Source organism: Halichoerus grypus, chromosome 9 (assembly GCF_964656455.1).
Source record: "Halichoerus grypus chromosome 9, mHalGry1.hap1.1, whole genome shotgun sequence".
NCBI classification, from domain to species: domain Eukaryota; kingdom Metazoa; phylum Chordata; class Mammalia; order Carnivora; family Phocidae; genus Halichoerus; species Halichoerus grypus.
This window is the reverse complement of record NC_135720.1, coordinates 60216668-60234635: the sequence shown is the minus strand read 5'-3', so window position 1 is coordinate 60234635 and position 17968 is coordinate 60216668.

Sequence of the window (17968 nt, the reverse complement as noted above, 5' to 3'; positions counted from 1 at the left end):
CCCGGTCCTGGGATCAAGTGCCACATGGGGCTCCAGATTCTCTCTCCCTCCTCCTCTGCCCCTCCCCTCTCATGCTCACACAAGTGAGCACATGCTCTCTCGCTCTCCCTTTCTCTCAAATAAAAGAAAAAAAAAAAAAAAAAAACTCTGGACAAGGTCATGGATCCACGGCATGACCAAAGCTAGAACTGATTACAACTCTAGCTGTTACAACAAAAATCTTGTTGGGTGATGACATGGAAGCTGGAGTAGCTGTTAGGTAGAGTAGAAGTTGGGACATCCCATTCCTCTAAATATTGCTCTGTGCTCCTGGAACCTTCTTCCATCTCTAGTTTTCTGTGGGTTGGGCAATACATATTCCCAAGAAAGATGGAAGTTGGGAGACCAACAGTGTTAGAAGATGAAAGGTTCAAAGAGAAGCAACACCAGATCAAACCAACGTGGCCTTCGAAGAAAAAGAGACCTTAATCACGAATTCATTAGATGCTTCTCTGTGACATTAGTTTAAGGAGTTTCAAAACCAAAGAGGGGATGACTGTTTTGGCCTTAGAAGATACTTAGATACTTAAGGTTTCACCTCACAGGTGAGGCGGTGAAAATTGCCATGGTCGTGGTCCCTCCCGGAAAAGGCTGCTGGTGTCATTTAAGTCCCATTTTGCTTCTGCTTACCCAGAATTTGAACAGAGTCATGTTTTGTAATTCTTGACGGCAAGCAGCATCTCCGAGTCACTAGCTCCATAAGGAAGGGCAACGATGTGAATTACTCCCCAGAGCAGAGCTTACTATGGTTCAGGAAAAGGGGAGAGGGTGGCCCCCAGGGAGTGCACTGGGCTGATGCGAGGTCCTTTGATTCTCATGGGGGTTTCCTTGCAGGGTACAAATGCTTTCCCTTGTACCCCTATCATCCAAGATTCCTGAAGGTCCACTGCTTCTTTCTTTCTTTTCATGGAAACTTCAACTTATTTTCATTTTCCTATTCCATCTTTTTCTGTGAAGTGAAAAAACAATCTTAATTAGCCAACTTAGAGACAGCAGCTATCTTTTATTGCTTCTTTTATTCACATTAGTTGATTGAAGAATGTAGGTAAGATGCTCCCACTCTTTAAAAATGAGGCTCTGAAGATAACATTTAGCTAGCTACGGTAATCCCAAATCCAGTTTTCCAGTCACCAAGATGCTGATGAGGATGAAGGTATTTTGGCTGATTATCTTCACATAGAAAGTCCCGGCCTGGGAGGGGCATCCTGTGGTATATGGAGAAGGTGTGCAGATTATATACACAGCTGGTTCACAGGCTGAGAGCCCTGCGAGGGTGGAAGGGAGAGATTTTGCTTCTTCACCTCCAGAAATCCTAGCCCTGGGTAGAAGGAGAGACTGAAATCCCAGGACACAGCGCCCCCAGCGCTGGGGTTGACCCTTGTTATAAACCCCTCTAATTGAGGCTGCTGTTGGTTTTCTTGAATGATACACAGTATCCTTCTCCTGGAAAGGCTCTTATGCTGGATTCCTCTCTGATGGGTCTTTTGGGGCCCTCAGGAGAGTTAGTGGGAGAGATGGGGTGGCCCAGCAAAAGTTCTCAGAAACGAAAGAATATGTTCTCCAAACTGGGCCTTCCCAACTAAGAATAACAGAAGGTAAAATAGAAGCAAAAGATAGTGTTCATTACTCGATCAAGTGTTGATTTAGAAAAAAGCCATGCTAGGGGAAGAATGAAGGGGGGGAAATCAGAGGGGGAGACGAACTGTGAGAGGCTATGGACTCTGAAAAACAAACTGAGGGTTCTAGAGGGGATGGGGGGATGGGTTAGCCTGGTGATGGGTATTAAGGAGGGCACGTTCTGCATGGAGCACTGGGTGTTATGCACAAACAATGAATCATGGAACACTACATCAAAAACTAATGCTGTAATGTATGGTGATTAACATAACATAATAATAAAAAAAAAGAAAAGAAAAAAGCCATGCTGAGCTAACTTCATCTGTTTTTTTAAAGAGTACTCTTCTTATTTATTATTTTTTTTCTTCTTCTGTCAAAGAAGAGATTGAAAAATTTAGCCTTAGGGTTAATCTTTAACACTAAATATTCAAATACAAAAAGGAATAATGCTTATGGCTTTAAAATATATGGTACTCATCCCTTGTTGTTTAGGTAGAGAAAGAAACCTACTTAAATGGATTTGAAAGGGACATTGACAGTTTACTTGCTACATGCCAGATATTGGCCTAAGCCCCTTTAAGGAATTATTTCAGTTAATCCTCAAAGTATACCTTAGGATTATTATTATCCCCATTTTACAGATGAGGAAACTAAATCTGAAAGTATTTAGTAACTTGCACAAAGTCGTACCACTAACACTGAATAGGATCAGGATTAGAATCTAAGCAATCTGATTCCAGAGCCTACACTCTTAACCATTAAGCATACTACCTGCAAGAATAAAGAAAGTTTTCTGAGGCACCAACTTCTAGGCTTCTATAAAAATGGCAGCCAAGGGGTGCCTGGGCAGCTCTGTCAATTAGGCACCCAATTCTTGGTTTCAGCTCAGGTCATGATCTCGTGGATAGTGGGACCCAGCCCCGTGTTGGGCTCTGCACTCAGCAGGGAGTCTGCTTCTCTCCTCCCTCTTCCTGTGCCCATCCACGTTTGTTCTCTCTCTCAAATAAATAAATAAATCTTTTAAAAATGGTGACCATGTCTTTTAGTTGTGAGACAGCAGGCTCTCTGACCCAACCAAATGAGCCTTTGCTGTTGGCCAGACCTCCCTCCAATCTCCCAACATCCAGCATGTGTTTGTCTCATGGACACAAGTCCTGCTCCTTCTTCACCACCCAGCCTTATGAGTCTACATCCAGGTTTTACTAATGGTTCTTAAAGGTAGACGGGTGGGGCTACATCGTAACACCTCTCAGGGAGGGAGTTGCAAGCCTTGCAGAGAAGCTTAGCACCCCCAAAGTCTTTTCATCGCAAGGATTACTTTGTAAATTGTGTGATCAGATGCAGGGATTGCAATAATAAACTGTTTACAATAATTTATTTGTCTCCAGCCTAAGTCAATGAGAACCCTATCACATTTCTACCTCCACCAGAGCAATGAGCTATCAGTCTACACTTGGAAATAATAGTATCTTTCATATGTGAAGAGCTTTCAGTGTTACAAAGTGCTTTCATATCTGCTTAATTTTCACAAAAACTCTGAGCTTATTCCCACTGTCCCTATTTACAGATGAGTACATTGCAGTTCAAAGTCATACAGAAATAGCAGACATGACACCTAAAACCCAAGTTTTCCATCTCAAAATCTAGTGTGCATTACTATTATGATGTTACTTAAGGTAGAATTTCACCTTTATTTATTTTCATTCCTGGGGGTAGATGTTCATAACGGTGTATGTCCCGCACACTTTCTCATGTCCTCTAACTTTTAAGTAGATAATAACCACCTAATCAACCTGGATGACTTGAGTCTTAGATAATCCCTTCTGACTATAGGAGTCATCTGTCATCATCTAAATAACTTTAACATGATTCCTGACATTTATAACCAGGGTTCAGAAAAATCTATAGTAATAGACAACTCTTAAGAAATGGAATAACAGCTAGTTTAGTGTTACTGTAGACACAATACTGGATTAAGAGGGTGGAAAATGAGTCCCCAGGAGTGTACATTTGGGCAAGTCACTGCCCTTCCCATTTGAAATCTAAGGGTGTTGGATTAGCATTAGATCATCTCTTAAACTCTCACATTTTATGAGTCTGTTCATTTTGGCTGAGATCTAAAGGAAACCAGTGAATGTGGAGGCAACAGGAGGCCAGCAAGAATAAAGCTGGCTTCTAGAATTCCCCTGAACCACCACCCTCAAAGTCCCAGGTCACAAGAAGATAAATGCTGGGAAGAACTTGGGGAGCTCGTGGAGCTGGGTCGGAGGCGTCCCTGCAGAGTCTCACCTAAGCCATGCAGGCAGAGCCCCTCCCCATAGGCTTCCAGGGCAAGGGTGTCAACATCCTTCTCCGAAACAGCTCTCTACTAGCAGTGAGTTCTTCCTTGTCTACCTCCTCAACCACACACCTCGTCTGTGCCCTTTTCCTTCTCTTCCAGTTTCTGTGGTTGAAAAATCTTGGATGACTGCCAGTGGTATAATAGCAAAACACAGAGAAGCTGTTTGGCCAAGAATAAGACTCAAACTTGAGAGATTACCCAGGAAATCTTTCCTTTAAACAGTGGAAGAAATTCTGGTTGAGTTCCAGCATCCATTCTGCCTTTTCCAGGTGAATAACAATGTGGTCTGGTGGCTCAGCTCAGCTCCAAGGGCAGGTTCTGAGACACACAAGCCAAGGATGGGATTGTGGTGTTTTTCTGATTGCTCTTGCCAGTAACTGGCTTAAAAATCCAGGTTTGGGCCAATCCACACAAGGCCTTAGTCTGATAGCAGGAAATGATTTGTTCAGGGATTGACCCTTCCAAGTAATCTCTGGGACCTCTTTCCTACTACATCATCCTTGCTCATTCAAGTCCAGCCATGCTGACCTCCTTGTTTCTTGAAAATGCCTAAGGGTCTTTGTGCGAGCTGTTCCCTGTACTTGGAGTGACTCTCTCCACACACTCTAAAGCTAACTCCCTCATCTCCTTCAATATTTGGCTCAAGTGTCACCCTCTCAATGAGACCTACTCTCTCCATCTTATTTGAAATTGAAACCCACTCCATCACCCCAGATTTCTTCGTTTTCCTGTTTCCACCCTCCATAATATCTTTTAAACATTCTATATAGTGTAATTATTTATTACATTTATTGTTGCATATTTTCACTTACTCATATGTAAAACACGTGGTAGGGATCTTTGTTTTGTTCACTGCTTCACCACAAGTGCTTACCCCAGTGCCTGCCTGGCCCATGGTCAGCATTCAATACCTTCTCTTTATGGCACGTTCTTGACATTGCGATCTCACCATCTTCCTTTCTCCTGCCCCCTTTCCAGGGTACCCATGATGAAGAGATGCAGCTTTGGTAGTCAGGGTTAGGGCACGCAATGCCTGGGCAAGAGCAATGATGAAGCTTTTCCCTAAAGGGGAGAAATGAATCCCCGGTCTCCCACAGCATTTGGATTCTCAAGCTTTCAAAAATGCTACATCAGCATTGGCCAGAAACAGCACAGAATATCTCTATTTGGTCTAAAAGTAAAATAAATTTTAAGAAGTCCACTGTGATAAAATTAAAATATGGAACCCAAGCGTGTTCCAAAGTGCTGCCTGGAGGTTTGCTGTGGAAATTCTATGAGCTATTGTTCTGTGAGCTTTAGTATTGCCATAAAAACAGTGGGTCTTTGCAAGTGGCTGCTTTTCTCTCTCTGAAAGAGCTATAGGTGGAATTTAGGTGTACAGTTTAGAAAAAAAGAACTTTAGAGAAGTAGATGGATTTGGGGGTCTATATAATTTCCACAAAGATCTCTATATGGAACATCTGCATGTGTCTGAACTTGGGTGCCAACTAGGAAGACCAGAACCTCAGTCTTGCAAAAATGGCTCATGGGACCCAATAGTAAGTGGTTGACACCATTCCTGAGGGTACAGACCTCTTGTGTGGTGATCTGAGGCCTCCTCCAGGCTAACTGAGTGAGGGAGACAGCAAGGCATGCATCAGGACCTCAGGACCTGATATTGTAGCCCAGTCAGACTGTATTTTCACCTTTCCTGGCAAAATCCCATGAGCCCATACCCTTAGGCAAGCTTAGATCAATTTTAGGCAGAAAAAAAAAATGTATTCCTATTGATAACGTATTCCTACTCCACAACTCAGAGTATCTGAAGTGATAATATTTAAAACAGTACACTAAGAGAAATGATTAGGAAATATTTCACAAAGAAGAAGCAGCAATAATTTTTAAATTTGAAAATATAAATTATGAGGTAATAGCTCCAGTTTCACAAGGAAAAGGAATCCCTCTTACTCAGCAGACTCCAGATTTATTTTCTACATTTCTCACAGAGCTGTCCTTTGAACATCTTCCCTTCTTTCTCAAGAAAGGAAGACCTATCTTAAAAAAGCCAACCCAGCAATTATTAGAATTGCTCTCTTTCCTGCTAGAACATATATTTGAAAGAATACATAAAAATACTCTGCTGTTGTTTTTACCGTCTCTTCCATTCTGTAAGCTCAAACAGCTAATCACCCTGAGAGCTCATTTCCCAAGATTCTCTATGAAGAATCTCAATCTCTTTCACAAAGTTCTTGTGATATTTTTTTCTTGTGATATTAATTAATCCAATAAGACATCTTAGCAAAGCAACTAATGCTTTCATGGAGTCCTCTACCTTAAAGTATAATTAGCTCCTCAACTGAGACACAAACATTGCACCCAATCTTGAATTAGAGCATCAATCATCCACCCTTTAAAGAAGTCAAAATCTCTCTTTTTATTGCTAGTCTGCGTTCATGGGCCAATTATTTTACCTTGTTCACCTTACTCCCTTCCAGGCTCTGATCAGTCACATAATTGTCTATTACTTTCTGTCTCCCCTTTGGTCTTCTGTCAGTCCTGTAGCCAAAAATCATGGCTCTGATGGGCCACTTTTAACCAAGATGCCTACTCTACTTTGAAGGCTATGGTGGTTCCCAGAAACCGACAGACTCAAAGTCGTGAATTGTAGGGACTATTTCCTTCTTGATACCTGAGGTTAGAAAATAACTGTATCAAAGCCTCTTAACCCAAAGGCCCATAGGTGGGCTTTAGGAGAACATGGGAGTCCCATACTTATACAAAATTGTGTTTATGGTTCTATGTTCACATTTTTTTCCTGGGGAAAGAGCACTTAAACTTCATCAAATTTTCAAAGTAGTCAATGACACTCCCAAGATTAAGAATCCCTGGAATAAAGAGCTTCTTTCACTGACTCCTCTGATACTTAAGGAAAAAGAATGTGGATCAAAATCACCAGAGAACCTGGTCCTCCCAAATGAGGCCAAGTTTGCTGAAGGAAGAACAATTTAGGCAGTTTCTAAAAATAAGAAAATAGAAAAAATTGCCTCTTGAAAAATAAAATGTTGTTAAAGATGGTATAGTTTAAATAAACCCCAGGTCCCCAGTGACTTCCGTGTGCAGAGCCTGAGATGGGCTTTGAGACTGAAAACCCTATAACCCTCATTCCTGTTTGCAGTTGCAGATCCTGGAACAGTCTCTTCCATCCTTTTTCCTTTACAAGAAGAACCTTTTGCTCTGATGGTGCAGAACAAATAAATCCAAGTCTACATATGCAAAGAACCTCCTCCCTGGCTACCTCTTCTCTCCCAAACTACCGACCATTTCCCTCCATAGGTTGAGGTATCATAGTCTTTTGTCTGCAAGTCAGAAACAACCAAGTCTAACAGTTTCCCTCACCATGTTGTGACAATTCCATCAGCAACACCCATATCATAAACCAATGGCACTATTATTGAACGCAGGTTTCTGTGCTAAGTGCTTTATATGCAGTACGTCCTTTAATCATGAAACAGTCCTAGAAGTAGGAATTACTATCAACTCCATTTCACAGACGGGAAAACTGATGTTAAGAAACGTTAATTTGTGTATCCAGGTTCACACACCTGGTGTGACAAAGCTGGGATTTAATCCCAGTTCTGCTTGACCCCAAAGCCTGTGTTCTAAACCACTTCTCTATAAGGCCACCTTCACACAACTGAACTGGAATGGAGTCCCCTCACGTTGCAAAGCAATTTTTCCGAAGTATAAATTTCACAGGTGTGCTGCAAAAGATGCTACCATGATCAATACTTGAAAATGCAAATGCAATCATTATATTATGTTCACCTCAGAACACAAAAGCTTGATTGCATAAAAATGCTGCTTTTATTAGTAAACAGGAGAAGGTTGAAACAGTCTTACAATTTCTGTATTGCTTTATCACTACTAGTTTAGAGTATGAAAATTTGATCAAAGCACCTTCTTAAGAATTCAGTTTCATTTATATTTTCAGTCCCCAAATATAAATACGGCTATGGTACCTATCAGCGATATTAAGGACACTTGTATAAAAATGGAATTGAATGTTGCATTGTAATCCTCTTTTTCACCCAGCAGAATTTGGGGGAAAAAAATGTACTTAAGTGACTCTGGAAGCCACAGCTCAGCAAAATGTCATAAAACAAAATATCTCAATCTGATATCTGATATCAAGCATTCAGGAATTATATTTTCAATAAAAGCATCTCTTGGGTTGATAGCACCAAAACAAGAAGAGGTACAAGATTATAATTTTATGACGTGTGCCACTTAGAGAAAAAAAAAAGAGAATTTTTTTCACTTACTCTGATGTTGTCAAAGCAAATCATCTCCCTACTTGCTGCACTTCTCTCCCTCATGAGGTAAGAGGTTGGATAGGGGAAGATGCGTCTAGCCCCAGTGAGGATCCTCCATGTTTGACTGGCAATGAGAGAAAAGATAGGAGTTGTAACAAATCTCCTCACCATTCTCTAGGTAGAAAGTTCCCCAAACTTCTCTCTCAAAGAATCTAGGGATTTATTCCAGAAAGAATTCAAAAATCAGACTCCTGGGCTCTATGGGGCATGACAGCAGCCTGGCCTCCTTGACGGTCATTCTCAGCTCTGGCCACCAACACCAGGAACCAAGCAGAGAATCTGCAACTTAGCATGAGAAGAATTTGGAAGGAATTTTGAGAGCTGCTATAATCAAGGACCATGAAAATCAGGTGCAGACACATCCGTCAGGAAAAGAGCTTTGAAAACTCTTGTGCATTTGGTGGTTTCTAATTTAGAAGCAGACTTTGCCCATCGACTGTTGTGTGCTCGCCTGATCTGTGGCACTACTCACTCTAACCTGGCCCATTGGGAAATTACTATCGCCTTGGCTCGAGATCAGTCAAAACCATGGAAATCGCCATATGGTGTGAATCGGGGTTTGTCAGGAGGTGTGGAGCGAGCACACTTCCTAGGCTGTATCCACTGACAGAGCAGGTTCTTACTGAGTCACAGCTGGTGAGGGAAGCATGCTGCTAACCGGTAGGATATGGATGGCATTTCTGAAAAGGTCTCCCCTGTCTCTTAATTTTTATGAAACCTAAATTTCTTCAAAAACCTAAGAACAAAGTTATATTTGGATATACTTTCCTTTGTGCTCCCTAGGGGGGGAAAAAAAACAATTCACCTTATATTTTAAGATTAAAATTTGCCTAAAAATCACAGGTGAAGGAAGGATTCAGTTGACTCGTAGTGTCAACCAAGGAATGTCACCTTTCATGAATTATAGATTTTCTACAGTACTGTTTCATCTCAGCTGCCCACCTGAAGTGGCAGGGAGTTAAAAAGAAGTCTCTCTTTAATGTAGGCTTTTTTTTTTTTTTTTATGATGGAATGCTTTTACCATACATATCTTTTTCTTAGACTTGACTTTTTTAAGAACAATTTAATGGGCGCCTGGGTGGCTCAGTCAGTTAAGCATCTGCCTTCGGCTGGGGTCCTGATCTCAGGGTCTGGGATCGAGCCCCACGTCAGGCTCCCTGCTCAGTGGGAAGTCTGCTTCTCCCTCTCCCTCTGCCTCTTCCCCCGTGCTCCTCCCCACCTCTACCCCTCCCCCTCTGCTTGTGCTCTCTCTCGCTTTCTCTTTCAAATAAATAAATCCTAAAAAGATAAAAACAATTTAACATCTCTGAAATTTGTATGTTTCTTAAAATTTACAAGATATCTTAATTTAATTAACATTTCATTTTTCTTAGTTTCAATGAAATATGGTATTTCCATGGCAATTTACCTAATCTAAATGCCCATGTAACCCTAAACTTCCTTTTATATAAATAAGCCCAGAGCTATTTTGAGATATACCGAAGACATGAAGCAGAAACCTCCCTTACAGCTGTGTGCGCAGCTAACCAACCTCTGCTTTCCCCAGGAAGCTCTGCTCCTCGCCCGGGGTCCTGGGCGGTGACAGACCCCTGCAGTACTCCAGACTTCTCCAGGCTAAAGATGAGCAGTCCTTACCATGTCATCTACCATCAATAACCAACCACCCCAGGCTACTTTCTTCTCAGTATTTTGTATTTGTCTTTCCAGAGACATTTGCTAACAGGAAACAAAGCAAATAATGTAAAAACTAAAAAGAGTGGACGGGCAAGCTATGTATGGGAAGACCTGGTGAAGGAGGCTTCAAATTCAGACTACACCTTAAAATACCCAGGCCCTGGGATCTTGCATATCAGTCGTAACTTCTGAGATCTTCCCTGGCATTGGGGAAACTGTGAAGGATGATGTCATGGCCCCACATTAGTGTAGGGTTGACCTAGTACCTGCACAATAAAATAAAACAGTAAAGTAAAACAAAGCAAAACTAAACTAAATTAAGTTAAAGCAAAAATTCCTCCCTAATTGTTCCAATCAAAGGATGCGAACTGACAGCCCCCAGGTTTTTTACAGCTACTTCTATGTGTGTTTGGCTCTGTTCTCTGCTCACCTGATATTTTAAAAGACAAATGAGGCATTTTTTTATTCTGTACCACAAGCTGCTTAAGCAGTACCACTCACAGTAACACTGCGGTCAGGCGTACAGAAGGTGACTGGGGAGAAGAATGCTGATAAAAATGCTGTTGTGTTGGGGCGTCTGGGTGGTTCAGTTGGTTAAACATCTGCCTTCGGCTCAGGTCATGATCCCAGGTCCTGGGATGGAGCCTGCATCGGCTTCTCTCTCTCCCTCTGCCACTCCCCTCTGCTTGTGCTCTCTCTCTCTCCATCAAATAAATCAATAAAACCTTTTTAAAAAATGCTGTTGTGTTGATTAACTAGTAGGACATCCCATGTGTTGGGCAGGAAGTGAAACTGAGGTGTGAAACCAAAGCAGAGCAGGGTAGACGGTCTAGATGAAGTGTCTGGCAGGTGCTGGCCCTGGGGACGGCAGCAGGGCTCTGGGAGGCTGGAGACCCAGACCAGAGAGCCGTCCACTAGTGTGCTGTGCTAGTCAGGGGAGGGACAACGAGACTGGAGAGGCAGAACACGTGGAGAGATGGGGAGAGGATCAAGCATAGGTCCTCCGGGGGGACAGCTACATTTCGGGGATCTGAAGTGGATCAGAAATTAGCGAGAGAGACTGAGGTGCAATGAGGGATGGAAATAGGAGGGCATCACCTGGTGCAACCCAAGGCAGGTGATCAAACGCTGTGAGAGGTCAGGAACAAAAGCCGGAGAGAGATGTGGAGTCTGACGGTGACAACGTAACATTTGAGGCCGGGGAGGGGAACGGTGGGGCAGAAGCTGGATGGGAGAGTCAGCAAGTGGGTGGCTCCTGAAGACAGAACATGAAGACTTCGTTTCAGAAAGCCAGATGGCCCAGTAAAACCACAGAGAGCACAAACCACCTTTCTAACATCCTCGCTAGCCAAAAATCCCGACTGTTGTATATTTAGTAAAATAAAAGGTACATTTATTTTGTTTCGAGACATCTTAGGAACTTCCCAGCTATTTCAAAATCACCCTTTCTCCCACCAAATTAATCAATTCCCTGCTTGGGTGGCAATTATTTGTTGTGGTCAGGATCAGGGATTGAAAATTGACCTTTGTCTAAGGTCAACAGTAGCACTGTGCTTCTGGCTTCTTCCTTGCCACTCAGCAGCTGCCCTTCTAGAATTTACTGAAAACAATTCGTCTGCCAGGAAAATTTGCCAGTGCTATATTTATTGATTTCAGAAAGCTGTGACAAACAACCATGATGCTGTGTGTAGTAAATTGTCAGAATATAGTGTATCACCCAAAGCTCTCAATGGACTTAGGTCAACGCTGTGAAATCATCAGAATCACGGTGGTTTTAGGGCACACCAAATCTGCCTTGGAGTTGATTTTTTGCAGACTCATCAAGCTTCGAGCTTAATCTCACATTAATTGTATTCTATATAAATAACCAATCTTGTGCATGTGCTCTGTGTAATGTCATGTTACGATAAGCTTGAGGAGCATTCAGCTGATATTATGCCCCCTCTGAAGCGAGAAATCTACTCCACTAAAAGCTATTACATATCAGACGAGTCCTCTGCTATCTATGTTATATTTCATCTGCTCTGTGTTTTACCCTTTCAGAAGTAGCAATCTACAGTTAAATCACAGAAAAGAGGATATAAAGTTGTCAGCAGGGGAGGCAAGATAACCATGCTGGCCCAGTCATTTCCCTCAACGTGTCTCCCCATTCTGAGTCCTGTGCCTCGGGACTTTAGTTTGGTCTGTGCACCCAGCATTCGTCAAGTTTCAGGAGGTTGAGCTCATGCTGGTTGAGCTGGAGAAGATGATCAAGGAAATGCCAGTTTATTAAGTGGCCATGAGAAGCCTAACTTCACAGCAGATCAGGAATTCGGCAGGGCTCTTCAGCACCTTCTCCTGTAGGAAAATCCACGTGGGGGAGGAGAGCAGGAACTGGGGCCCCAGGGAGACCTGGCCTTCACATCTTCTCTGCCGCTCACTGGCTGCGTGAACCTGCTCAATGAACCTCTCCATGCTGCAAGGTCCAAAGAGGGGCAATCAGCACATGACAGTGTTCTTTCGTGAGGCTGTCGTGAGAATTAAGTGAACAAATTCACGTAAAATGTTTATCACAATGATAAGTAAATGCAGAATGAGGATTTACTACTATTGCTGTGTGGAAGGATGAATCACGATCAGATTATTTGGTGGCCCCGGAATCAGAGAAACACTGCTTTGATGAAGAATCTTACTCCATTAGTATTTGCTTCTGAGCTATTTGTCATGCATAGAGAGAACCTCCTCTACCCAGAGCTGTAAAATTATTCTCCTATATTTTAATCTAGTATTTTATGGTTTTATTTTCCACATGTAAATCTTTGCTCCCTTTCAAATATATTTTGTTTAAGGAGTCAGCTTTATTTTTTTTCCTTAAATGGTTATTCAGCCATCCCATTTCATTATATTTTATTTTTTCTATTTTCTCTCTTGAAGGATGAATTTCTGGGACTGGGGGCTTACTTTCACACCATATTTGCTCATCGCTGGTATGAATTCTTTTTGAGGAATTCTATCTTTGCAACTTTTAAGTGATACACATATGGCTATAGTTTTGGGTCACTTTGCAGATCAATATAGGGAAATTTCCTCAGAAAGGCAGAGAGCATTACATTGGGATCTCTTTCTAATTGGAGACTATTAGTTCAGCACAGACCCTTCCATGTTGCCCTCTTCACCAGATTGCGGGGGCGGGGGGGGCGGGGAGGCCTGGCTCATTGCAATAGGTGGCTGGTTGATCCCAGGAAAGGAGGAAAGGGCCAGGAGCCAAATACCTGAAAAATCTGGAAAAATGATTTAATCTTTGAGCCTTAGAGTTTTCATTTACAGAATGAGTGAAATAACACCTGTCATTTTCCTCTCAAGATTGTATAAGGATAAAATCATATCACGGAAATGCCTGTGCTTTGAGACAGCAGTAGGGCTCTCCACCGTGTGGGCTGTTGTGGACGGTGGGAGGCCGAAGGGACCTTTGACCCAACAAAGGGAGGTACCTCTCGATCACCTCCAAGGGAACCTTAGGAGTTGTGGGGAAAGGAATCTACCTGGGGAGTTATGGATTGCATTTGGAAAATTGGAAACAGTTCTGGTGTAATTAGGGACCACACACGATGTATGGATGACCATACCAATATCTCCTGATTGGAAATGCCTGCAGCTATTGAGCCTTCTGCAGTCTTGGTGCTGGAAAGTGCTACTATCTAATAACGGCGGATAACAGAAAATGCTTGCAGACTCACGGAGCCAGGGTAACTCCAGACTGTGTGTTCACATCTCTTTCCTACAATCAATTCTCCCCTCTCTGACTCACACACACGACTAACACATTCACTCGGCGCTCCGCTCCTAATTTGTAGGTCTGTCTTCTCGAACATTTTAGGAGGGAGGCCACTGCAGTGCACCCCACAGTCTGTGTGAACGGTGCACTCTGAAGTTGTACAGGATACACAGCCTTCCGCAGCAGCACTGTTTGGGGGAGGGAGGGTATATTTAAGAAAATAGCTTTAATAAGGTATGAGCATCTCCCTACGTGAGTCTGCAAACTTTTAATTCACAGAACAGCATGCTATTTGAGAGTCTGGAACGCTCCAACTGGGACTCTACCTACAGTAGCAAAGCAAGCTGGATGATGCTCCGAAGCATCAGTCTAATTAGCTGCAATTGTTTTTAAAGCCATTCCAGTGCTGGCAAACGGCGTTCTAGAGCACACATCTGCGAGCTTTTTCTTTCTCCGCGAAAGGGCATATTGTAAATATTTTTTTGCTTTGCAGACCACATAAAGTCTCTGTCACGACTACTCAGCTCTTCCATTGTAGCATGAATGCACTCAGATATCATATGTAACATGAATGGACAACATGGCTGTGTTCCAGTAGAACTATTTGTTGTCACTAAAATTGAAATTTTATATAATATTACCCATCACACACACAAAGGCTTTGATTCTTTTTTCAACCATTTAACAATGTAATACCCTTATTAGCTTGATGATGGGCAAATACATAAACAGGTGGTGGGTCAGATTTGGCCCACAGGGTACATTTTGCAGATGCCTGCTTTAGGTCCCTCACCGGAGGGTCACTCCAGAGGGACCAGTGAGGGCCACTGCTGGTGCTGGATTGCAACACTCTGGCCCAACTGGACCCCTGTGGGGACACCGAATCAACCTTGATCTGAAAGTGACCAGCCTGAGGGAAGGGGGAGAAGCTCATTACAAAGCTCTCTTTATAGCTCTTTGAGGGTCAAGATAACCACTGGATTCTCTGCCTTACCCTTGTCAATGTTGGTGACATCAAAAAGCTAGAAAATGTTGCCTGCTGGTTTCTGGCAATGCTCTGAAAGTTTTTAAGGCCATCTCCCTTGGATTATTATAGTCAGGATGAAAGTCCTGAGATGGCTCCTTCTTTCTGGGGAGACCCCTGTCTACATAGCATGTTGCAGATTAGAACACATCCCCCCATTGCATACAACAAGCCTTGAGATTCCTGGTTTTTATTTGTTTATTTCTTGGGTTTGGGTTTGTTGTTGTTGTATATTTTTAGGAGATACTAAAAAAAAAAAAGATAAAAGAAAAAAATCTTAACTTTCTACCACCTGCTACTGAATTAAGCACTGGTATGAAAATGTAATATTCTGTATGGTTTGTTTGATCACACTGTTCTCTGATGCCATATCTAATTTTTCCAGCCTGACCTTTCCTAAAATTCTGCTGGCTCTTTCATTGGGATTTAAATGAAAGGGCAAAGCATCTTGCATAAATATAGAAACAGAGTAAGAATTGTATAAAATCCACTGAAGCAAGAGAAACTCAGGGCAATTAATGGCATTCATTGACTCTACTTGCTCTCAGGGAACTTACTATCCTGCACCACACAGAAAACCTCTGGTTAATGCGCTATTTATCATTTATGGAAGAAAAGAGGGCTGTAAAAAAAAAATCAAAAGGAAATAAGCATGTCCATACATTGAAATCAAACATTGACCAGACTACCCTTTTTGAGCTATTTCAAGCATAAAGATCTGGACTGTTAGTAAGGACCTGTGAGCATGTGACCCAGCCCCTCCTCCAAGAAATATCCTTCCCTATCAAAAACAACCCCTCCCTCTATGGTGAGTGCTGTGAATTGTGTAAGATTGATGAATCACAGACCTGTACCCCCTGAAACAAATAAATACATTATGTATGTTAATTAAAAAAATATCCCCATATAAAAACAAGAGTCCTATGTTTTTAACCTCTAAAATAATAAGAAACATGCCTAGGAATTTTCATAGTTATTTAAATCTAGATTAGAGTCAGCTCCAAAGAACAGTAGGACCAACCCTCAAACCCAGACTTGTGCTCCTGGTCCTATCTTTTGATTTGAAGTTCCCAGTGACCTTGTTTTCTTTCCTTTCCTCTATTTTTTGTTTCCTTTTATTTTTTTACAGTTAGTTGATTTTGAAAAAAAATTTAAATTATGGAAAATTCAAAAAAATATAACATCACATCCCACCATCCAAAAATAACATCTATCACATTTCCTTCTGTCACAAAAAATTAAATATTGCAACTATAACTAAAGTCCCCTTTCCACCTCCCCAGAAGCAACCTTTATTGTGAGTCTGTCGTATATCTTTCCATACCATTTTTGTTCCTTCCATACATTGTGAATCCACAAATATTCTACGGTGCTATTTTATAGATTTATATTTTAATAAATGGACTCATTCTGTGCATATGATTCTGCATCTTGCATTTTTCAATCAATACTATGTTTTTTAATCTTTTCATATATATTCTTACTTCTTCAGAGCTGCTCATCACCCACACCACCCTTTGGAATTATTGTGTCTAGTTTCCCGATGGCTTGCAATAACAATACACAAGCTCTCTTACTTTTAAATATTCTACTACCAATCTCCATGGGAAAAGAGGAAATGTGAAACAAGAAACATGGAAAGTTACAGAATTTCAGAGATCTTAGTAAGTCCAGAAAATACAGTACCATGCTATAATTCTTAATATCCGGTCCAGACTGAGATGGTGGCTGGAAACCCCACCAGTATTCTGTTCTTTTGTTTTTGAAAGTGGAACTCAATTAACCTCATCCCTCCTCTTGACCTAAAAAGAAAGATTCTGCTGACCCCACTTCCTGTAACAAGGCTCAGCCTAGACTCTTGTATTAGCATGAAGGAACCCAAAAGAAATGATCCGTTAGTTCAAATGGGTGACTTACTCTTTGAGGGCATCTAGACCAGACAGAACCCATTTCATAGAAAGATTTCGCTGTTAAGGAGACAGAGTGGTGAAGAGCCTGGCTTCTGGGATCCGACTACCTGAATTTCAATGCCAGGTCTGCCCCTGACAAGCTCTTTGGTCTTGGACAAGTTTCTTTATATCCATGTGTAATATTGTCTCATCTCTAAAATGAGAATAATAATGGTTGTTTGAGGATTAAGAGCTAATCTATAATGAGTCCTTGATAAGTGTTAGTAGCCATTACTATCGTTATTGTTATTCGGGGTCCTGTAGATTCATGGTGCCCACATCGATTCACAGTCAATGAAGAGAAATGAGCTTTATACCTCTTCCTGAAAACTTGTCATTTAGATGCAGTCAGTATGCTGGGTTATCTAGTGATATTCAGTTTTAAGGGCAAGCTGAGCTAAAAATCCATACATGAATATAGGTTCAAAAGTTGATATCTCACTTACGTGAAGCCCCATGAATTTTCAGGATTAAAAAACCAGCATCATTACCTTCAAGAAGTTTTGTGAATTCACATCAGAATTCCAACTAGGGAATCAATATTTTAGCAATAGTGCAGCCTGAAAAATTGGCCCCGAAGGAGTGCCCTGAGGGTGAGGGGAGGCCGTTATCGGTACCAGGTACTTATTGGCTATGAAGAGGAAGACAATGGTCAACAAAGATGTTTATTAGAAGCTGTGATTATTTTTACCAAACCAAGCCCACTCGTGTGGAATCATGGAGATACCCACAGAAATAAGATGATTAAAATAATTATTGGACACTTGTACACACTATGGAAAAGCATTTGCTATGTTTTTGTGATTTTTCTTTATAGGAATAAAGCTCCTGTGATAAAATGATGACAAATAGCTTTTATGAACTTTTAGGAGTTGGACTACTTGTGGAGATTTTGGGCAAAGAAGCCACCTTTGCCAATAATGACAATTTTGTCAATCATCATTTCGTGAAACTCTGAAGTTCCAAAAAATCCCCCAAAACAAAATCAAAGCCAGTGTGTAGGAGAAAATAAAAGGGAAGAGTGCTAAATCAAGGAATTCAAAAAGCCAGTTGCAACTTGAAAGATTTTAAGCAAATGGAAACCACCAGAAAAAAAAGAAGAAATCCCTGCTGTAGCAGCACATGGGTTAGAACTCAGGAGGCCACTGGAGGAAAATTCTGTACCTGTTCTGAGCACAAAACATACTTGGAGTGTCAAAGGTTTGCCTCAGTTGTGTT